The sequence below is a fragment of the Amblyomma americanum genome, chromosome 8 (genome assembly GCF_052857255.1).
Source record: "Amblyomma americanum isolate KBUSLIRL-KWMA chromosome 8, ASM5285725v1, whole genome shotgun sequence".
NCBI classification, from domain to species: domain Eukaryota; kingdom Metazoa; phylum Arthropoda; class Arachnida; order Ixodida; family Ixodidae; genus Amblyomma; species Amblyomma americanum.
The window spans coordinates 63,724,368-63,744,413 of record NC_135504.1 but is presented as its reverse complement, the minus strand read 5'-3'; positions in this window follow the sequence as shown (position 1 = coordinate 63,744,413).

The window sequence follows — 20,046 nt, the reverse complement described above, 5'->3', positions numbered from 1 at the left end:
CTGAAGAAAACGAATCACCAGCCAGTTTCCCTGGACATTGGGAATATCCATCATTTAGCTATTGCCGCAGGCCACTGCATAACATTTCAGTGGGTACCTGCTCACTGTGGCATTATGGCTAATGAAAAAGCAGATGAAGCGGCCCGTAAGGGCCATCAACCTCAGAGATACATTCGAAGTTTTTCTCACGAAATGTGATGCGTCCCAAATAGCTAAAAGTTTTGCGTACGAAGAAACGTATTGGCTTTGGAGTTTGCCGACACATCAGTACCAATTTCTTCACTCAATCGACCCACATCTTAGATCAAGACTTGCACCCAGAATTCCTCGACAACTCGAAACACTTTATCACCGACTTCGTCTGAATGCTGCATATACAAATGGCCTGCGATACCGTTTTGGACAAATGAACAGTCCGCATTGTGACAACTTTGCTTTGATAGAAACTGTGGAACATATCCTGCTTGAGTGCCCTGCGTATGCTAACGAGCGTGCGTACTATGAACATTGCATGCAGAAGCTCTGCCCAGTGGCCCTAACAATGGACAAAGTTTTAGGCCCCTTAGCCTGCTTCAGGCAACAGAAACTTGCAATGAACTCTCTTTTTACATATTTAAAAGGCATTGGACATCTCGATAAGCTCTAAATTCACTTGCAGGTTACCTTCATGCATTCTTATTGCAGTGAACTTCGTCAGCCCATTCGTCGGACTATGCACTCCATCATTCCATAGGTTACATCAATACTCGCCACTGCATCCTTAGTACCCATTTCATGGCTGCATTTTATCTTTTTTTAAATTTTTTTCTTTTTTTTCCACCTGTTCCACGCTGCTCTCCTTCAGTCTTTACCTCCCAAATTCCCCTCCCTACGCAGAGTAGCATGCCAGCGATATTGAAACGCCGGCTAAATTCTCTGTTTCTTCATTAAAGAGTCTCTCTCTCTCTCTCTCGCCTCGATATTAGTTTTTGTACACATTCTTTCGTACAGCCGAGAAGGATAAAAGAGGAAACACTTCAATGAACTTTCCCTTTTTCTTCTGTTTGTCATTGGTAAGCTCTTGCTGCTTCTATTTCGAAACCGCACACCGGTGAAGTGGATAAGCTTGCCGTGTTTATATCACTGCTAATAGCCAAACGAGTAAAGTTTGAAGAAATGTTCTTTCTACACGGGATCATTATTGCCGATTCTGACAGGGAACTGCTTGTTTGGATGGATGGATGGATGGATGGATGGATGGATGGATGGATGGATGGATGGATGGATGGATGGATGGATGGATGGATGGATGGATGGATGGATGGATGGATGGATGGATGGATGGATGGATGGATGGATGGATGGATGGATGGATGGATGGATGGATGGATGGATGGATGGATGGATGGATGGATGGATGGATGGATGGATGGATGGATGGATGGATGGATGGATGGATGGATGGATGGATGGATGGATGGAATGGATGGATGGATGGATGGATGGATGGATGGATGGATGGATGGATGGATGGATGGATGGATGGATGGATGGATGGATGGATGGATGGATGGATGGATGGATGGATGGATGGATGGATGGATGGATGGATGGATGGATGGATGGATGGATGGATGGATGGATGGATGGATGGATGGATGGATGGATGGATGGATGGATGGATGGATGGATGGATGGATGGATGGATGGATGGATGGATGGATGGATGGATGGATGGATGGATGGATGGATGGATGGATGGATGGATGGATGGATGGATGGATGGATGGATGGATGGATGGATGGATGGATGGATGGATGGATGGATGGATACGGCTGAACCCTTTACATCGGGCGGTGGCTCAAGCCACCTAGCCATGTCTTGTGAAATTTTACTCCTGTCTTGCTTTTAGCCACCAATCAGATAACCTTCGCTTGGTTACTTCTAACCTCTTAAAATCCACTTTCCCTTCACTATCCCTAAACTCCAATGCCTTGGGTAAGTCAGCCCCGCTGCCTTCCACTGTAGGGTGAAGCCCTTTACAGAAAAGTATCAAGTGTTCAGCTGTTTCCTCCTCCTCTCCGCACGCAATGCACAAAGTGTCTATCTCCTGGTACCTGACTCTATACGTCTTAGTCCGCAAAACTCCAGTCCTGGCCTCAAACAACAAAGAACTTCCCCTACAATTATCATAGATATTTTCTTTGACAATTTCCTGTTTAAAGGTCCGGTATGTTTCTAGTGCCGATTTCGTCAGCATCCCTGTTTTCCACAAAGCTCTCTCTGTTCTTTTAACCTTTTTCTTAACCGATAATTGCTGATTTGCCCCCTTACTGCTGTCCAGATATTTGCTTGTCAATTTTCTAGTTCGCTTTCTCCATTTCGTGTCAACATTCTTTATATACAGGTATCTGTCCAATCTGTCCAATCTGCTGATTTCGTGGGTATTTATGTTTTTGCGTGTAAGCGAACCTTGAGAGTGTTCACCAGCGCCACCCTCGTCCATAGCGGCGGACATAGCACGTCCTGTATTACCGCGAGTGTGACGTGGAACGTCATCAAACGGTAAGGGCGGAAACTGTGCGAGAACCCTCTTATGCTACCTATGGCATAGAGACTGCCAGAACCAAGACACTCGTTAAGCTATTATCACTCAAGGCAAATGAAATGAGGGGCTCGTTTGACAAGCGTATGAAGTAAGCCAACAGTCACCGAAACCAAGGTGCATAGAAGAATGTTTCTATTTATATTTTTTAATATCTAGTTCCAATCAATGGGAGAACATTATTTCGATTAATATGTCGCCTAAAGAAAATTACTTATGAAGCAGCAGAAAAAACAACCATGCCGCTGGTCGGATCCGAACCCACGACCTCCGAATATCGCGTTCGGTACTCTACCAACTGAGCTACGGCGACGGCTGTCCAATCTGCCGATTTCTTGGGTATTTATTTTTTTGCATGTAAGCGAACCTTGGGAGTGTTCCCCAGCGCCACCCTCGTCCATAACGCTGGACGTAGTACGTCCTGTAATACCGCGAGTGTGACGTGGAACGTCACCAGACGGCGAGGGTGGAAACTGTGCGAGAACGCGTTTTTTTTATTTGCAGTGCTGCTCAATGGGAGCTTGGCTTAGAGCGCTTGTAGCACAATGCGCAACCGTTCCAACTGTTGGTCAAAAATATCACATCATACAGCTACACCAGGCAGGACTGCCACTTCAAGCCGTAGCGAACGGTGTCTCTCATGCGCTGGAACATGGCCGGCGCTGAGCACGGACCATGTACAGGCCGTCGGGTGTCAACAAAATCCCTGTTCTCCTGGTCTCTCTCGTACGCTTCGATTTGCCAGTACCCGCTTTTAAGATCTAATGAAGAGAACTACCGGGCGCACCGAAATCGGAGTAGCGCGTCATCAACCCTAGGCCGCAGGTAAATGTCCTTTTTGATCGCGTTATTAAGTGCCCTGTAGTCAGCACGGAAACGACGACCATTATTATTACTCTTGACAAGAAGCACTGGCGATGCCCATGTGCAGTGGCGTAGCCAGACATGTTTTTTTTCTGGTGGGGGGAGCGGGGCTCGTGGTGCAAGCAGCGCGGCCTCCAATAGAGTTTGGGGAATCAAACGCAACAATAATAACTGCATTTGCCATTGCCATTGACAATGTTATTGTGTAATAAATAACGCTACGCGCTTTCTAGACAAAAGAAATGTGCATTTTTTAAGTAAAAGATTGTATTCATCTGTGTTAAAAACGTGGGAGACATGATTACAACGCATAAAATTGAGCAGGGGACAAGACACAGGAGAGAAGCAAACAGGACGAGCTTGTCCTGTTTGCTTCTCTTCTGTGTCTTGTCCCATGGTGAGTTTTATGTCTTGTAATCATCTCATACCAACTATACCTTTATCGTTCACTGGTGGCAGACATAACTGATACCAATGCTTTCATGTTTTTGTGTATTTAAAGAAAATATCACACGAAGTCTAGAACTATATCAGTCCGGAACCAGCAAAGCAGTGCATGTCGCTGATATGAAAAATGTGAAGGCCATGAAATTAGCGAGTAGAGGACAAATATTTTAATGAATGTTTGTCGTTCAAGAACCTTTACATGCTTGTACATATGCAACGGCCAGCGAAAAATCTCAATGACGCTGTCCTTCGTTCCAGTGTACTGCACAGCAGCAGCTGTCACCGGTCATGTATTGCGAGTAATGGCATCGAAATTTTAGTCGCAACAGCGAGCCATCGATAGGGCCTTGAAAGTTTGTGCTAGGATGGGGCCCCTTGCGTTACATGACACCAGGGGCATGGTCTTTGCCACGAAATCCAACCCCAGTTAGCAATGTTCGCGCCAAAATGTCTTTTCTAGTCTGAAAAAGACACTGTAGGTGAGAAAATCCAGAATGACTTCCGGCGCCGGTGTTCGTATTGGTCAGCAGTGCATGACAGTTTGAAAAAATTTCGGAGGGGCTGAAGCCCCATAACCCCCCTCGCTACGCCCCTGCCTATAGGCTGGTAGTCGGCTGAATGACATCGTCTGCAAGCACTTGGGCGACCTGATTTTGAATGTCTTCTCGTTCCATCGCGGAAACATGGCATGGGCGCTTGCAGACGGGTAACGTAGTCTCATCAGTGATAATATGGTTATAGATTGCTGGAATTCGGCAGACTTTCAGCACATCGCGAAAATGTTCGCAAAATCTGGTAAGATGTCTGACAGAAAATCCTTCTGAACCGATGGTAGGGCTGGATTTAATTTCACCGACTGAAGAACGTGGTGTGGGCCAGCCATGTCTGGAGTAGGTCCTCCCAAGGTGCTCAAATCAGGGACTCAGAAACGTCGTGGAGGAAGTCAACAGCCATGGCTTTGACGAGGTACTGAAATTCGTTTGCTAAGGTGGTCAGAAGGACGTGGGTATGGCCGTTACGAAGTTGGACGAGACATTTGGCAGCGGCAAGCCCCCGCTCAAGCAGCAGAGGAATATGGCCGTCCGCCTGGCCCTCGTAATCGTGAATAGGTCGGCACGCACAAGTACCAGGGCGTTGTACCGTGGTCGCACCATGGCGGCTTCCTCGACGATGCGCAAAGCGTTGCTGCAAGGATCTTGGGTGTCAAAGCGGACCAAGGCCCGTTTGGTTGAAAACGTGATGCATGCCTCCAGAAAGTCAATAACAGCGCCGTTCGGCTGCAGGAAGTCGATTCTCATGATCAAGTACTTGGGGCACTCAGGTAGCACGACAAATTCGCCTAAGTACGTGAAACCACGATTGTTGACTGTAGCCGTGCACGTGCCAATAGGCCATCAATGGTGTGGATGTGGTTCCCCGTCCACTGTGTCAGAACATTGGTAAGTTCTTGTACGAAGGCAGAGCTCATTACTGAATAGCCAGCACCGACATCAAGTAGCCCTTCAACCTCAGTGCCGTCAATAGTCACACGCAAATCGGATGGAGCGTATCGTATAGTCTCGCTGCCTCTCTCTTTGTCCAGGTGTCCTCGGTTCAAAGGTTTTGCGACGGATGATCTTGATACGTCCCGACGTCCGCGGTCTTTTCTCCAGAGGCCGCTGGTGTTAGTTTTCCCCACGCGGACTCGGCGAACGACGCCCAGCGAAGTTGGTCTGGCGGCCGGGGCTGGATGCGCGATAGCGGAGAGGCGAAGGCGGACGGACCTGGCGCCTTCCAAATTAGAGGGTTCTGGCGCGTTCAGAGGTGCTCTACAGCCTCATGCGGTCGTTTGGCGTTCCGAGAAAAGAGTGCGTCGGGTCGGAAACCGCGAAGACCCACTTGGCAGTGCGGACTTGCTCGGTAGAGATTGCCGGCCTCGCCAGAGAGCATAGAGGGCTACCCTCCGGTGTACGCCACAAATCCGACTTCCGAGGGTGTGACCCAGCTGTAGCAGGTGCGGTTGCGTCGTATGGACGTGGCATGAGTCGGGGACCCCAAGATGCCGACGACGCAGCATCTCCATCGGCGACCTACTAGCTGTTCCGAAACGACCTTCACTTTCGAGAACCGTTCTGTGTCGTGGTGAATGTATTGTCGTTTCTCCCCCCGTCATATGCTTGTTTTCAACTTCGCTTCAATTTGAACTTTTTGTCCTATTTTATTATTCATCTGGCATCGTATACTGTAATCGCTTTTATGCGTGTAATTTGCATGTATCCCAAAATCAAAGTGAAAATATGTGTACAGTGCTCCACTATCAGTTACCGCTTCATATTCCTGGCTTAATATAACGCCGCGTTGATTTACCTCAGTGTTTATTTTCCGAAAATATGTATTTTTTGTTGTTACCAGCATTCGTGGCTCTGTCTCATTAGTCATGCTGAGAATAAACCGCCTAACGATGGGAGCCAAACTTTACCCCCCTTTTGCTTCGGTTCGGGAAAGTGCTTTGCACATCTCCTGAGTCGTCACAGTATCCCTCGTTGCCGTGTTACTCCTTTTGAATGGACGCTAATGAGCAACTGCTTCCTTATTACAAGTTTACTGCACGTTCGTTTGGTTTATGGTTTATGGGGATTTAACGTACGTAAACGACTCAGGCTATAACGAGCACGGTAGTGAAGAGCTCCGGAAATTTCGGACACATTTGGTTCTTTAACGTGAAATGATACTGATATCGCACAGTACACGGGCATTTAGAATTGCACCTTCATAAAAATTCAACCACTGCGTCCGGGATCGAACCCGCTTCTTTCGGGTCAGCAGCGGAGCGCCATATACACTAAGCCACCGCGGCCGCTGACTCCACCTTGGGAATTCTCCTGAAATACATGGACAAAATTGCTCGGACCTTTCTGTGGTATTACGAGCTTTCATGCTTTCCCATTTCTTAATCAGATGTTTCGTCGCCTGCTACAGTCTGCCAGGGTACTGTGTAGCTACCTTACCCACTACGGTTCATTCATACTGAAATTCGTTTTGAGTGCAAAAAAAAAAGAGCCCATTGCATCCCAAAGTTAACGTTCGTTCTATATTCTATACTGGATGACACCGCCGTGTTCTCGCCCTCCAGCAGTGACAACCTCATACCTACATCACTTGCGGGTCAGCGGACGTTGTACATTCCTTTCGAAACTTTACCGTCACACTGGAGTGCTGTTTATATTCCCTCTAATGCGTCTTTGCTCGTAAAAATCATGTCGCATGTACGAGCAAAGCGGCTTTCGGCATTTTTTATCAGCTAGGGCCGTAGTAAGCGTCAATAAAAAAATAACTACTGAAAAATCCGTACGATAAGGCGAAATGTCACGAACGCTGTCCTGGACTTGAGGGCATTCATAAATGAAAGACGAACAATACATCTCTTCACAAGTTTAGAGTGCGGCGAATGAAATGGCAGCAATGGTTGTTCGCCACAAAACTTAAACATCCAGCACCTCCATTCATAATACGGTACGAGGTTGATGTAAAGGAATTAGAGATCTGTTTCATGTAGTTCGAACGTGAGTTCCAGAGGTTCCAATGGCACAAGTAAAAAAAGCTATGGCCCCTTGGTAAAAAGAAAAACTCAAATTGCTTTCCATTGAGGATCCCTTCCTGGTCGCAACTCTGAGCAGGTTTTAGATTCTCGGGTCGCATGCCGAACGCCATCCTATTTGCTTTCTCTATTTACATAAATGACCTGTACTATTCTACTCCGCATGACGCTTTGCTATCCTATCTTGAAGATTGTATCGATCAGTACAGCCTGATTGCTTTTCAAAATGCATCTAAAAATTCGGTGAGTGTGTTTTTAGAACAACTTAGATTTTATCTCACTTCACTTTCGTAGTATGGGATGAAAAACCATATCTTCAAAAACAAGGCATTTTCATTTGGTTCGTGCGTAGCTCCCATCCTTAGCGATTTGTTTTTAGACCGTTTGGACAGATCTTTTTTCTGAAACAGTAATTGACAGCATTGTTATCAATATTTTTTAGTACGTTGGCGACTTTCTCATTGTACTTAACAGAAACGATGGCTCCTTTCTAGACGACACTTTTAATGTCGTCATGGTGTTTCTTGGACATTTTAAACCTCTGTAACTGCCATTTGAACTACCTGAAACAGGTCTAATCAAATTCCTTGACATCAACATCGTACTGCATCATGATCGCACGTTCTGGATGTTTAAACCTTGTGGCGAAAAACAATTGTTGCCATTTCATTCAGCGATCAATAAACTTGTTAAGAAATGAATTGTTTTACCTTTATTTATTAATGCCCGCAAGAAATCCTGCCCGCACCTCTGGGGTGAAAGTTTCTCACGGCAGTGTAAGCGGCTGGGAAACGTTGGATATTAATCCTATGTTCTTGTGTCTGTTGCGGAAGGCGTTCTGAAGAACGTGTGTCATGAAGAAGCACAGGTCAATCAAGAGGCTGCGCGTAAGAAAATAAAAGTTCCTTAAGTTTTCTTTGTGGACAACAGTGAATGTAGATGCATAAAAACATAATACAGTGCAGCACGAAAACACTTTTGCAATGGTGTAGTCCAGACGTAGAACACTGCAGACCGCTTATTTTGTAGCGAGAGCTACACTACAGAAAGGAAAGTTGTGCGCATGCGCCGTTACCATGGTAACCGGAGAGGAGCAGATGGTGCGGCGTGCGCTTCGCCGTCGCCGCGGCCGAGCGCCCGCTCCACCGTCGGAGCCGCGCGTGACGTCACGCGGATCGGCAATTGTGCGCATTAGCCGATACCATGGTAACCAGGGAGACCAACTCTATCACCCGAACCGCGCGTCCCATGCGCACCATTGCGTATAAAAGGCGGAGATGTAATGGGCGTCTGTATCACAATGTTTGACATACATGCAGAGAAGGAGAGTCCAGCCGCTGCTAAACGGCGGTATAGACAGGAGATAATTAAGTCTTCCGATCCTGAGGTTGTTGCCTGGCACTTGGCTACTCAACAAAGAGAGAATAGACGTAAGAAGGCGAAGAGAGCCGCAGAGACGCCAGAACAGCGAGGAACGGCTTGTCAAATAGAGATTCCAGACTGCCAACGTAATAGACGGCGCATAGCCGTCCAGATGCAGCTTAGATGTCTCTCATTGCTAAACATACAGTGACCACAACAAGCTCAGCCAGAAAAACGTGCCTCTCGCTACGTATATCCTGGCATAGCCAAGCTAAGCCACTGCCAATTTTTTTCTCTGAAGACAACAGACAGCAGCAAGGTTCAACGCGGAACACAGTTTATGTCGTCTTCTTTAGCTACTGATAATTCTAGATTCCGAGGAATAGTTTGGAGCTACTCCCTATATTTACCCACCCGCCTCTATAAGGGTTGAGTCTGTGGCTGGCTTGCGTATCCGTTTTTGAGAAGCAAAGGATAGGAGGCTCTGACACTTTGCTGGCTGCTACGTTGGTAACTAATGATCTCCGTTAGCTTGAGAGAGCATAGAATGCCTCTTCTCTTCTTCACATACCTTGCAAATGCCTGTTTCTTCTTCATTTAAGCCAGAGTATAACAGCTTCGCGTTTTCTAGAAAATCATCTCTGTCGTAATACGCCTCTTTCACAAGGACGCTCTACGCATGTGCAGCTCTTCTACTCAAGCTCCGTTGGTTGAAACCAAAACCGCCAGTTCCTTCTGCCCATCATTTAACTGAAAACGCAATCCTCTCTTCCCGTAAAAAATCTCGCACGTCACGGTAGAATGAACTCAGGCTTATAAATACCTCGGTGTAACATTGTCCAATGATCTAACCTGGAACGCGCATGTGACAAAAGTCATATCATCCGCTAACACAAGTCTTGGTTTCTTAAAACGACATCTACGCCATGCGCCACAAAACGTAAAATTACTAGCCTACAAATCACTTGTCCGTTCTAAATTAGAATACGCCTCGGCTATTTGGAGCCCAAACCAAAATTATCTAACAAATTCCCTAGAATGAGTACAAAGTCGAGCCACAAGATTCATATATTTGTGCTATTCATATAATGTGAGGATATCATCATTAAAAGCAGAGGCAGGCTTAATATCTCTAGCTTGTAGACGTCGTATCACTAGTATGTGCTTGTTTCATAAATTTTATTACAGCTCACTTCGTCATCCGCCCTACATCAATCCGCCGGCATGCATTTTCCCCCGCAGTGATCATCCCCTTGAAGTTACCCGGCCTCGTACGCGCACTACTACATTTGCATCGTCATTATTTCCACGTTCAGCCAAGGACTGGAACAGCCTTCCACACGACATCGCCGCAATCACCTGTCCACCAACATTTGTGAATTGTTGAGACTATATTTAACAGCGAATAATTTATGTACCTTAGGTGTTTTTTTTTGTTTATTAAATCCGATTTATACGTGTAGCCCACCCCTTATGTAACAACCCCCATCCCGGGGGCCTTTAAGGTAATAAAGTGAAGGGAAGTGAAGTAGTTCATGTTCGTTACAAGCGCATGCGACTGGTGGCGGCAGTTGTCAAGCGCACACTTGCTACTTAATAGGCGGAGCTGGCTCCTTGTAGATTCGAATCTCGTCTGCGTCTCCCACTTGCGCTAGTTTTCTACCAGTTGTAGACGAATTTTCGCCACTCCCCAGAGGGCGCCACATCTTATGAAAAAGACGGATTCTGTGCCTTCACGTTGCCTTCATCCTTTTGTTTTCTGTTGCTCGCAGCTCTGAGCGCATTTTTCATTTCAATCTTTTCCATTATTCCCCACTATTCTGGAGGTTTGGTGGGTACAGGTAAAATAAAATAATACTTTCCTCTTCTGAGGTAGATGCGCTGACGAGCTGCACTTGAGATATGCCAGGAGTTTTAGGGAAGCCCGCCGCTTACCTTTAAAAAAGATCTTTCACTTCAGAGTTCCTTTTTACTGGACAGCAATACTTTTGATCACGGACGTCAGAAAACAGACCAGTCATGTTAACTAGTCAGGCAATTAACTATTACCTGTAGGCGTTTGACTGCAATTAGATAATTCTAGCCGGCTGTTTACGGTAGCCACATCTGTTTTTAGAATTTCAAAAGACAATTATTCTTGCCGCTGTGGCTCAACAAATTTGGGCCAGTCGAAAGCCGCGCGCCTCCGGAAAGCACGGAGCGACGGCTATAAAATGGCGTCAGTCCGTTACGCACATATACGTCACAATCACTACCCCGCCCGCGCAGGAGCAGCGAAGTGGGGAGGAGCGGGCGGAGCGGGGATTGTCACGTGGTATGTGCGCCACGGAGTGACGCCATTTTATAGCCGTCGCTCCGTGCTTTCCGGAGGCGCGCGGCTTTCGATTGGCCCAAGTTTTTTGAGCCACAGTGGCAAGAGTAATTGCCCTTCTCGCAGTTCTAAAAAACAGATTTGGCTTCGACTAAACGCAGGCTGCAAGTACCTAATTGCTATCAGCCGCCTATAGGTAACAGTTAAAAAGTCATTTATTAAAATTAGCTCACAACTTTACTAATTTAAATGATTGGCATGTTTTGTGACGCCAGATAAGAGATTATACTGATATAGCTGCCAAAAGCGTCTCTTCAGCTGAAACATCCGATTTTTTTTTAAATTACTTGCGGGCTTCCCTGAAACACCTGGCAGTTACATGCTATTAGCTGCGATGAAGGTAGCGAACGTGTGGCTCGCGAAGGAAGGGCCATTGACAAAGAGAATTTTTCCTGGAAATCTAATATGAGCAACCACTTCTCTCACCTTCCGAATGTTACCACTGCTGTCGACAAATAGACAGAGAGCGCCCTTAACCAAAGAATATTCACGACGCCCAAGTGCAAGCCAGCGTTCTTTCCACTAGTTGACTGATGTGGACCGCGAGGCTTATCCATCCTTTCTTAACGACGGAAGTAAGCAGGAGCTTTTTGTTTGGAAGTCAAGATAAAACACTTTTCTGTAAAGTGCCTTAAACCCTAGAATCTCGGTATCAAATTTCAATGAAATGGCCCGAGACGAATTCAATACCGGTCTCTCCCTAATATTAATGGGAAAAAGAATGTGCTATATGCGTGTTGATCGTGTGTGTTTTTTGTGTTTCCAAAGTGTGTAGTTGGCGATGATGTTGCCTGCTACCTGCGAGTGAGCCGGCTACCCTGCCCGAGAAATCTCAGACCCGTCAGAGCACGAGCCGGAAGAGCTACCGCACCCGGTCACCAGCTTTCGGGACATTACCCGGATGTACCGCGAGGAAAGGTGCAGACTGCCAGAACCACACCCCGAACTCACCAGGCAACAACAGACGATCCTGCGTCGAGCGCAGGCAGGATCGCTTACGCATCTCGTACGGATGAACCGCATGTACCCTGCGGAACACGATACACTCTGTCCTTTTTTTGCAAACGAGAAAAGGCCACCCTGCCGTACGGCAGAGTGCACAAAACTCAAGACCCCCCCTCCTCCCCTTACCGCCAACACCCCCCATCTCCTACCCCTTGAGCGATGGGAGACCTTGTTATCCAGCCGGGCCCTACCGATTTAGCTCACACTGACGGACAGGGGCCAGGAGCTGCTGGAAACATATGGGTCCCGTAACTAGGGAATCACCCCGTCTGGTGCCTGCGTGCGCCACCGATTTATTTCGTCCTTAATAAATGTTGATTCATTATCATCCAAAGTGTGTACGTGCAGCTTGTCGAGTGACTAAACGAAACGTACTGTAGGGCAACGAGTGAGAAGAAGGTATTTTTTGAACCTGTTGGTCGATCTGCAGACGAAAGAGAGTGTAGCAGAGTTGCAAGCAAGTTTTGTTTGTATATAGGAATTGCATATCAGATAATTTGGTTTCAACAACGTTAATAACCTGATCAACTCAGTAAAGGAGCTTTAGAGCACAGCGTGATGACAGTGAGTACAGAGTACTTGTGCATTCGTTTTAACAGCATGTAAGGTGCAACCAATTTTTCAACATGTGATACGAGGAGAACGCTTTGAGAGTTTAGTAGCGGTAAATACAAATAATGCATGTATACATACTTACGCATTGTTGGCTATCTCTGCGCTGATTTTTAGAGCATCTATGAGTAAAGAGAATTGCTTATCCCACAAGAGGGCACCTAAGAATAGTTCAGAATAAAAATTCCCAGAATATATGATCACTGTCACCTCAACAAAAGTCCAACGCTGCTGCACATTGACAGCGCGCGACTATTTTTAACTATCTTTAATCTGTAATCTACGAACTGCGATAATACGTTCATTGATGTATCCAAGAAATACTGTTCACCAAGGCCTTACTAGACAAATGGCGCCTGAAAATTCAGCATAAACCTCTTCAAGGGCAGGTAATCTACCATCTATTGTAAACAATATGTTCACTTGTTTAAGGACATTGGCTGACCATCCTGTGATATAATTGCAAAAACATGAAGTGCAAACATCCAATGCGGATTCTGTAGCTAAACAGGAATAGAAGAGTAACTGTACTTTTATATGTACGCTGGTTCTCAATAGGTTAAGCTCGCTAATGAATCCAATTGTCATGATGCCGTCGATGCACGACACTCTGAAACTGTGCAGTTATAACCCTATAAAGGCAGCTTTATACGGACGTACATAGGCCACCTCCTCCCAGTGGCTACAGTAAAACTGGGATAAGCGGACATCTGCTGGCGCAAAAGTCTTCAATGTGGTGCAGGCCGGCAGCGCCATCTGTCGCGACCGACCAGCAGCTCGGCGGCGAAAGCGGTGGCGGCCATCAGGCAGCAGGCGCCCCAGAGGTAGAATACGGAGACCATGTCGTCGAATAGCAGCGTGCCGTCCCTCTCCTGCGCCGTGCATTGTTCAAGCGGGGGGGTCAGCGACTCGAGCTGGAAGGCCCTGATGCCGCTTTCATCGTAGCGCACCACACTGCAAAGCGCATGCGCAGGAGTGCCTTTAGGCATCAGACTGCACCAATCATTACCACAGTGATCATAGTGCATCGAGTTGAAGCAGGGAAGTGGCAGCGGCATCAGCAGACTAACTAGTATTCACGGAAGCAAAAACGCTTCTGCCTTTGACCATTAATTAACCCCGTCCTCTTACAGTCGCGGCCACATTACCTCCGCTAACTCCCTAGTCTCATCTACTGACCTGAGCATCTGCCACCCCACTCTACAGTTGCGCTATGCCTGCGAAAATCGGATTAAGCCACTCAGGAAAAACCAATTTTACTCCTCTTTTTCTTTACTTCAACAAGAAATTTCCGCACCCCGCAAATAATTTACCATTTCCCGTCGCGAGCTATGCTACCTTGTATACAGGCTGCATTGAGCAAAAAATCTCGTTTCAAAACCTTTCAGTACAGCCAGGAGGCAAGAACAGGAGTTGGTGCGCTATATCGTTGACGGAACAGAAACGCGCGACGTGCAAGAGTACATTGATGTCCCGTAGCTTACCGTCCATCTAATCCGTCGTGCATTGTTCAAGCGATAGGGCCAGCGACAGGAGCTGGAAGGCCCTGACGCTCTCCTGGGTTCATTAAACACTGTCAGGCAGGCAGGAGAAGTACCCGAGCAATGGCTGCATGCATCTATCATCGTCATCCCAAAGGCAGGAATACCTCATGGCAACATAACCAATCTTCGCCCAATTTCTCTCACGCGTTATCTGTAGAAATTGTTGGAACGTTTATTGGCGAACCATCTGCAGTGATGACTAGACGTATATCACTGGTACCATCCGTCACAGATTAGCTTCCCCCTCATCTCGATGCAGAGGATGGCCTAGAACACTCATATTCTATGATTCTGTTTGTCGGCCGATCGTACCGTATCTGGACAGCTCTCGGCATGGATGTGCACAAGGCTTATGACCATATCAGTCATGCTGCCCTCATTGAGGTGCTACATTACATCCACTTACCTGCAAACATCTGCACTATTCTGCAAACTTATCTTACATCTCTAGAATTCGCCATCCGCATCAACAAAGAAAATGTGGAATCATTGCGGCCACATCGTGGTGTACCACAAGGGTCAGTGCTAGCTCTATTACTTTTTTAATATTTGCCTCCTACCCTTGGCATGGCGCTTGGGTGACATTGCTGACCTGTACGCACTCATTTATACGAATGACATTACAGTCTGGTCTGTTCATTTATCTCTCCGAACTCAAGCCACAAGTTTACAGCTCTCCAGACGTGCCTAGGACTGCCAAAATGCGCGCCTACAGCAGCAACAGTACTCATCGCCCAGGAGAATCTAGTGACTACCTATATAACAATCTACGCCTTGAGAGCGCATATTCGACAACCCTCTCGGATTCCCGCTCACCATCTTGCCAGTCTTCGTTCAAACCGGCGGCGTACATTCTTTGTAAAATTATTGAAGCCCGTCGCCACTTTCTACCATCCCAATTCAAACCAGCCTCTAGGCCGTCCTCTCCATTATGAAGCCTGCACCAGCCTCGTGTGCTTCTTTCCATACCAGGCATCAAAAAGAAGGCTGCTTTCTCGCCGACAGCATTAAAACAGACCACTCTTTAATATTTGCATGCCAAGCACGGACACCGACTGCATGTATATGCCGATGGCTCAGTGACCCTTTCCAGTTTCTCGGGTTGCGTGGTCATCCACGTAAGGACCATAGACAAGAAAGTGAAAATATCACGCCAGACTTCTTCGACTGGTGCGGAACTTACTGCTATTCGTGTCGCCATTGAGCATATCAGTGACGAACCACTCCAGCAATGGTCTGTTTTCACTGACTCAAAAGCAACCCTCCAAGCCTTACAATCTGCTCTTCGGCATAGGTCCCATGAACAACTGGTCACGGAAATCCGAGAGCTCCACCACACCACTATCAATAAAGGGCACGATATTGTTTAGCAATGGCTGCCAGGACACGGCGGGATCGCAGGCAATCACGGCGCGAACTGCTCACCACAAGGGCGATTTTTTGCCCATTCCCATCTCGAGAGCCGACGCAACGGATCGTTTTCGACCACTGGCGCGGGACATCAGGCTTGCCGCGTGGAATTAAGGCCAATTTTTTAATTCGCGCTCAAAATCCTTCGACCCAGTTATGAAGCTCCGGCTTCCATCCGGCCTACCACGACGTGAAGCAACTTTGCTTTGTCGCCTGTGGCTTGTTGTAGTTTTCACCAAGCACTACTCTTTCTTAATCGGTATGGTTGATAGCCCTGCATGTGCCATCTGCGAATGTGACGAGACTATAGCCCACATTCTTAGTGAATTCCGTGCTTACAACCCCGAAAGGCAGTCTCTCTGTCGTGCACTGGAGCGACTATAGCCACGGCCACTGACGGAAATGATATTTTCGGCAACTGGACGCGGCGATCGTCGGCGGTGATGGCCTCGAAGGCAGTGCTCCGCTTCTTCAGGAGGGCCGAGGCGCAAATAAACACACTTGGCGAATTGGCTCACCAGAGTCGCCAAGCACGATGCATAAAATGCCGTAATATCCCTGAAGCCACAAAATGTATATGGAAGATGGCTCCGTGTTGCCTATCATTTCCTGCCCGTCACGACCACCGTGGCTTTAGCAACAAGTTACAGATAATTGGTATATGACTCGCATACACTCAGAATTCGTTGGCCACCTGAGTGAGTCCAGTGTGGGGACGGATGACGTCTCGTCTACGATGGAAACCTCACTACGGCGACACGTGGCGTATGTCAGCGCTAGTGTAAGTGAAGAACACGTGACCACAGCTATCTCTTTCCTTGCATTATTTCCACAAATGACAACATGCTCATATGCTTGCTCCTCTGCCTGGCCATCGACACAGGCGTTGCTGTTTTTCATTCGGGACGCATTAAGCATCCACTGTACGCTGTTTCCACCTAGAAGCCACCTTGACATCCTCACAGACTCCTCAGGCGGTGACCGTAGTCTGCGGCCTGTTCTGAATACCGACTTATTGGCATAGCTTATTCACGACATAATTAAAAAAATTCTCCCTCACGGTGTGTGTGCGGTGATTTCGTCAAGGTGTCCCCCCCCCCCCCCCTTAAGCCTGGTGGATGAAACAAGTCATGAATCAGCTCCTCCACGTCCTGTTGAATAGGCCGAAACGTCTCCGGAGACAATACTCCTCGTATAAGAAGAAAACCTCCGGCCAGCCACTCGAGCACTTCTCCCAGCGTGTGGAACCAACGTGCCTGGCGGCCTTGCGCGATGGGAAGAGGTCTTGCTTCGAAGGTTACGCCTCCGTGTCGCCCTAACCTCAGCGGTAACCTGGCCATCGCCGGCACAGTACCATGCGCCTTTCGGTGACTCCTGCCCCTTCTGTCCCGCTCCTGTCGGCGAGGCGGACACTAAACACTTCCTTTGGACCTGCCCCTCTCTGTGTGCTATCCGCCGGCAGAAACACCTGCTCCGGTGCAGACAAGAAGTCCGTCCACCAGATGTAGAAGAATAGATCTTTGGGCCGCACCACAGGATGTTACTGGACTTTTTCGCGAGTCCAGAGGGTACCTATATTTGTCAACAATACTTTGTGCCGGCAGGCACACTGTCGCAATAAAAAGAATGTACCGGTTGGGCAAAAGCACAATGAAAACTTTGCACGAAACACCGCAGGTATCAAAATAGCACAGCTTGAAGATAAGAGGGAGAAAAGCTATCTATGGCAGGAAGGAAGAATAAGATAGAAAGTTTAAAAATTGCGGCATAAACAAACGCACATTCTTGAGCAATCGAACTGCCGTCACATCTGCATCGGCCAGGACAAATGAAAAGTGACATTGCATTGCCAAATACTACAGGTTATATTAGGAACGGAAATTTAATCGTTTGTAATTAACTAACCGATGATGTCATGATCTAACTAGTCGCATATTTGAAACAGGATCGATGAGTAGAAAATATATGACTCGAATTTCCCCTAATTAGGTTAATATTCAGTTATAGCATTCTCCGCCTGGAGAACCCAACGTTGCACTGTCAAGGTCACAAATTCTATGTCTCGCTTCGGTACTGTGCATCGAGAGGTTCTGGGGCATGTGGCATAGTGAATGCGCTGCATGTCCTAATCAAGGCTACTTCCTTTGCACACTAGGCGGAGATTAGCAGGGAAACTCGGGCGCGGATTGGCTGTAAATTCTGCCTGGCGCTTCCTGCGAATACAGCATCGCCCCGGCAAGTTTCTCAGTTTCGTCACGGCATCTGAGGCAGTGGCATCCTAGCGAATAATTGCAGTGCAGTACATTAAAAGCGACACATAAGCAATTTGACATTCGAACAGTGTCAAAGAAATTAGGACCTGTTTACTGATTTCGAGAAAATTACACGAACGAGAAAACAGCGAAAGTTGGTGCAATACTAATTCTAAAAATGCCGCTCGGCTACTGAAGGCGCCCTAACATAGCAGTCATGCTGCCTCCACAATCTCACACACTGTTTTGTTATAATGCCTGCTCACCACGGAACAGCTGGCAAGATCTGGTGTGCACTGACTTTTGATGCAAGAATCCTATGTTTTTTACGCTCACGACAATACATGGCCAAATTTCTTGTGCTCTTATCTTGGCTGTGTCGTTTTGAAATATGGCGCTGCAATTCTTGGTCATACGAGACCAACTAGACCGCAACTTTAACTTAGTGCAATCCCAGACTTGTCTTTTTCGCTTTCTGAATGAGCTCTTTCATACTAATGATGTGTGTAACGAAGAGCTCCACCCAAGAAATTGACAGCTGCCACGAATGTATGGAATCTCTTATAGATCTCTTAGTAGCCAAGCCAGCGTTCACCAACAATATTTCAGCCGTGCAACGGTCTTGAAAGAGGCCTTATTTAAACCATCGAAGCTTACCGCGCAGGTGGTAAAGAAAGACAAGAAAAGTACAAAATATAAGGGTTTTCTTAGCAAGTTTTTCTTCTTTCAGAATGTTTCTTAATTTTTTTTCCTGGTACCATTTGCTTCATTTCAAGAGCCCAAAGGAGCCCAGCTGCCAAACACTGTCTTGCAAGATCGCCAACCGTGACATGTTAATGCTCATGAGCTGTTCATCTAAATCATTTTGTACTACTGCAACCTTTCCCCAATTTTTGTACTTCGGCACGCTATTTGGAAGTGCCGAAGCTTGTATTTCGAGAAAATCTCATCATTGGCCATGCAACTTGCGGAAATGGCCGAATGCTTCACAGGCGTCCACCAGGGCACCGCGCCGTATTCGCGTCAGTGTGAGCCGCGCCCAGAATTCAATCAGCATCCGTGTTCCGCGTAGGAGTAAAGCTCCAAATCGACTTCATATTCCTTTGGCGCCGTCACTGCTGGCAAACGTTTCGGTATCTCTTTGTAATAGCTCGCGACGGCAATTACCGTTTCCAAATTCAGTCCAGCCCTTACGAACATCCAGCGCCCTCGGAGTGTGAGCGGCGTTAGGTCAGAAATGAGTCAGCCATGAAAAGTGATGTTTGCGGAACGTTTGAAATCACAGTTCTTCACGAGTTCACAGGTGGAATGTATGCTCCTGGATGCGCACCACAGTTCAGTAATCGTTTGTTGGAACGGTGGCGCTCAATGAGTATATGTGTCGCGGCTGAGCACGGGCGATCGCATGGGCTGAGCGTGGCTTGAAATGCATGTCAGGCTGGTGTCTCTGAACTTCGGGCTTCAGGTATCTTTCTCTGAGCATTTAATGTAGTAAGATTATTTGACGTGCTCGACAAATGACGTTGTTCCTTGACGTTAAGCTCATACAGATATACTCTTTTGCCCAAAGCAGTGGCGAGCTGCCTGGCGTCGGACGCTTCTGACTATAGTAGAAAACAATACCTTGATCTGGTTTCGTTCTACTGGTGGCGGCCAGTTATTCGCAGAAACACAGCACTAAGCTTAAGTCCCGCAAGATACACCTTAAAAATCTACCATGCCGTAATTTTGTAGTTTTGTAGGCGTTGAACCGGATAGCACACCTTCGTAGCTGCAAAGCATCTGCCATGTTACTGCCGGTCTCCTCTCAATTGCCATATGATGCAACGTACTCGTGACGCAGCATGCAATCCAAACCTAACAGAGAAGTGAAACTAAATACTCGGTCACATGTACAACACAACTATAACACTTTTTCATTCGTGGTGTCCATTCCAATTCGTTGAGAAGCTTGTACAAATAGTAAGTCTATATAATCGCACACTTTAAATTCGGCTGACTAGCAGCGCACCTGCTA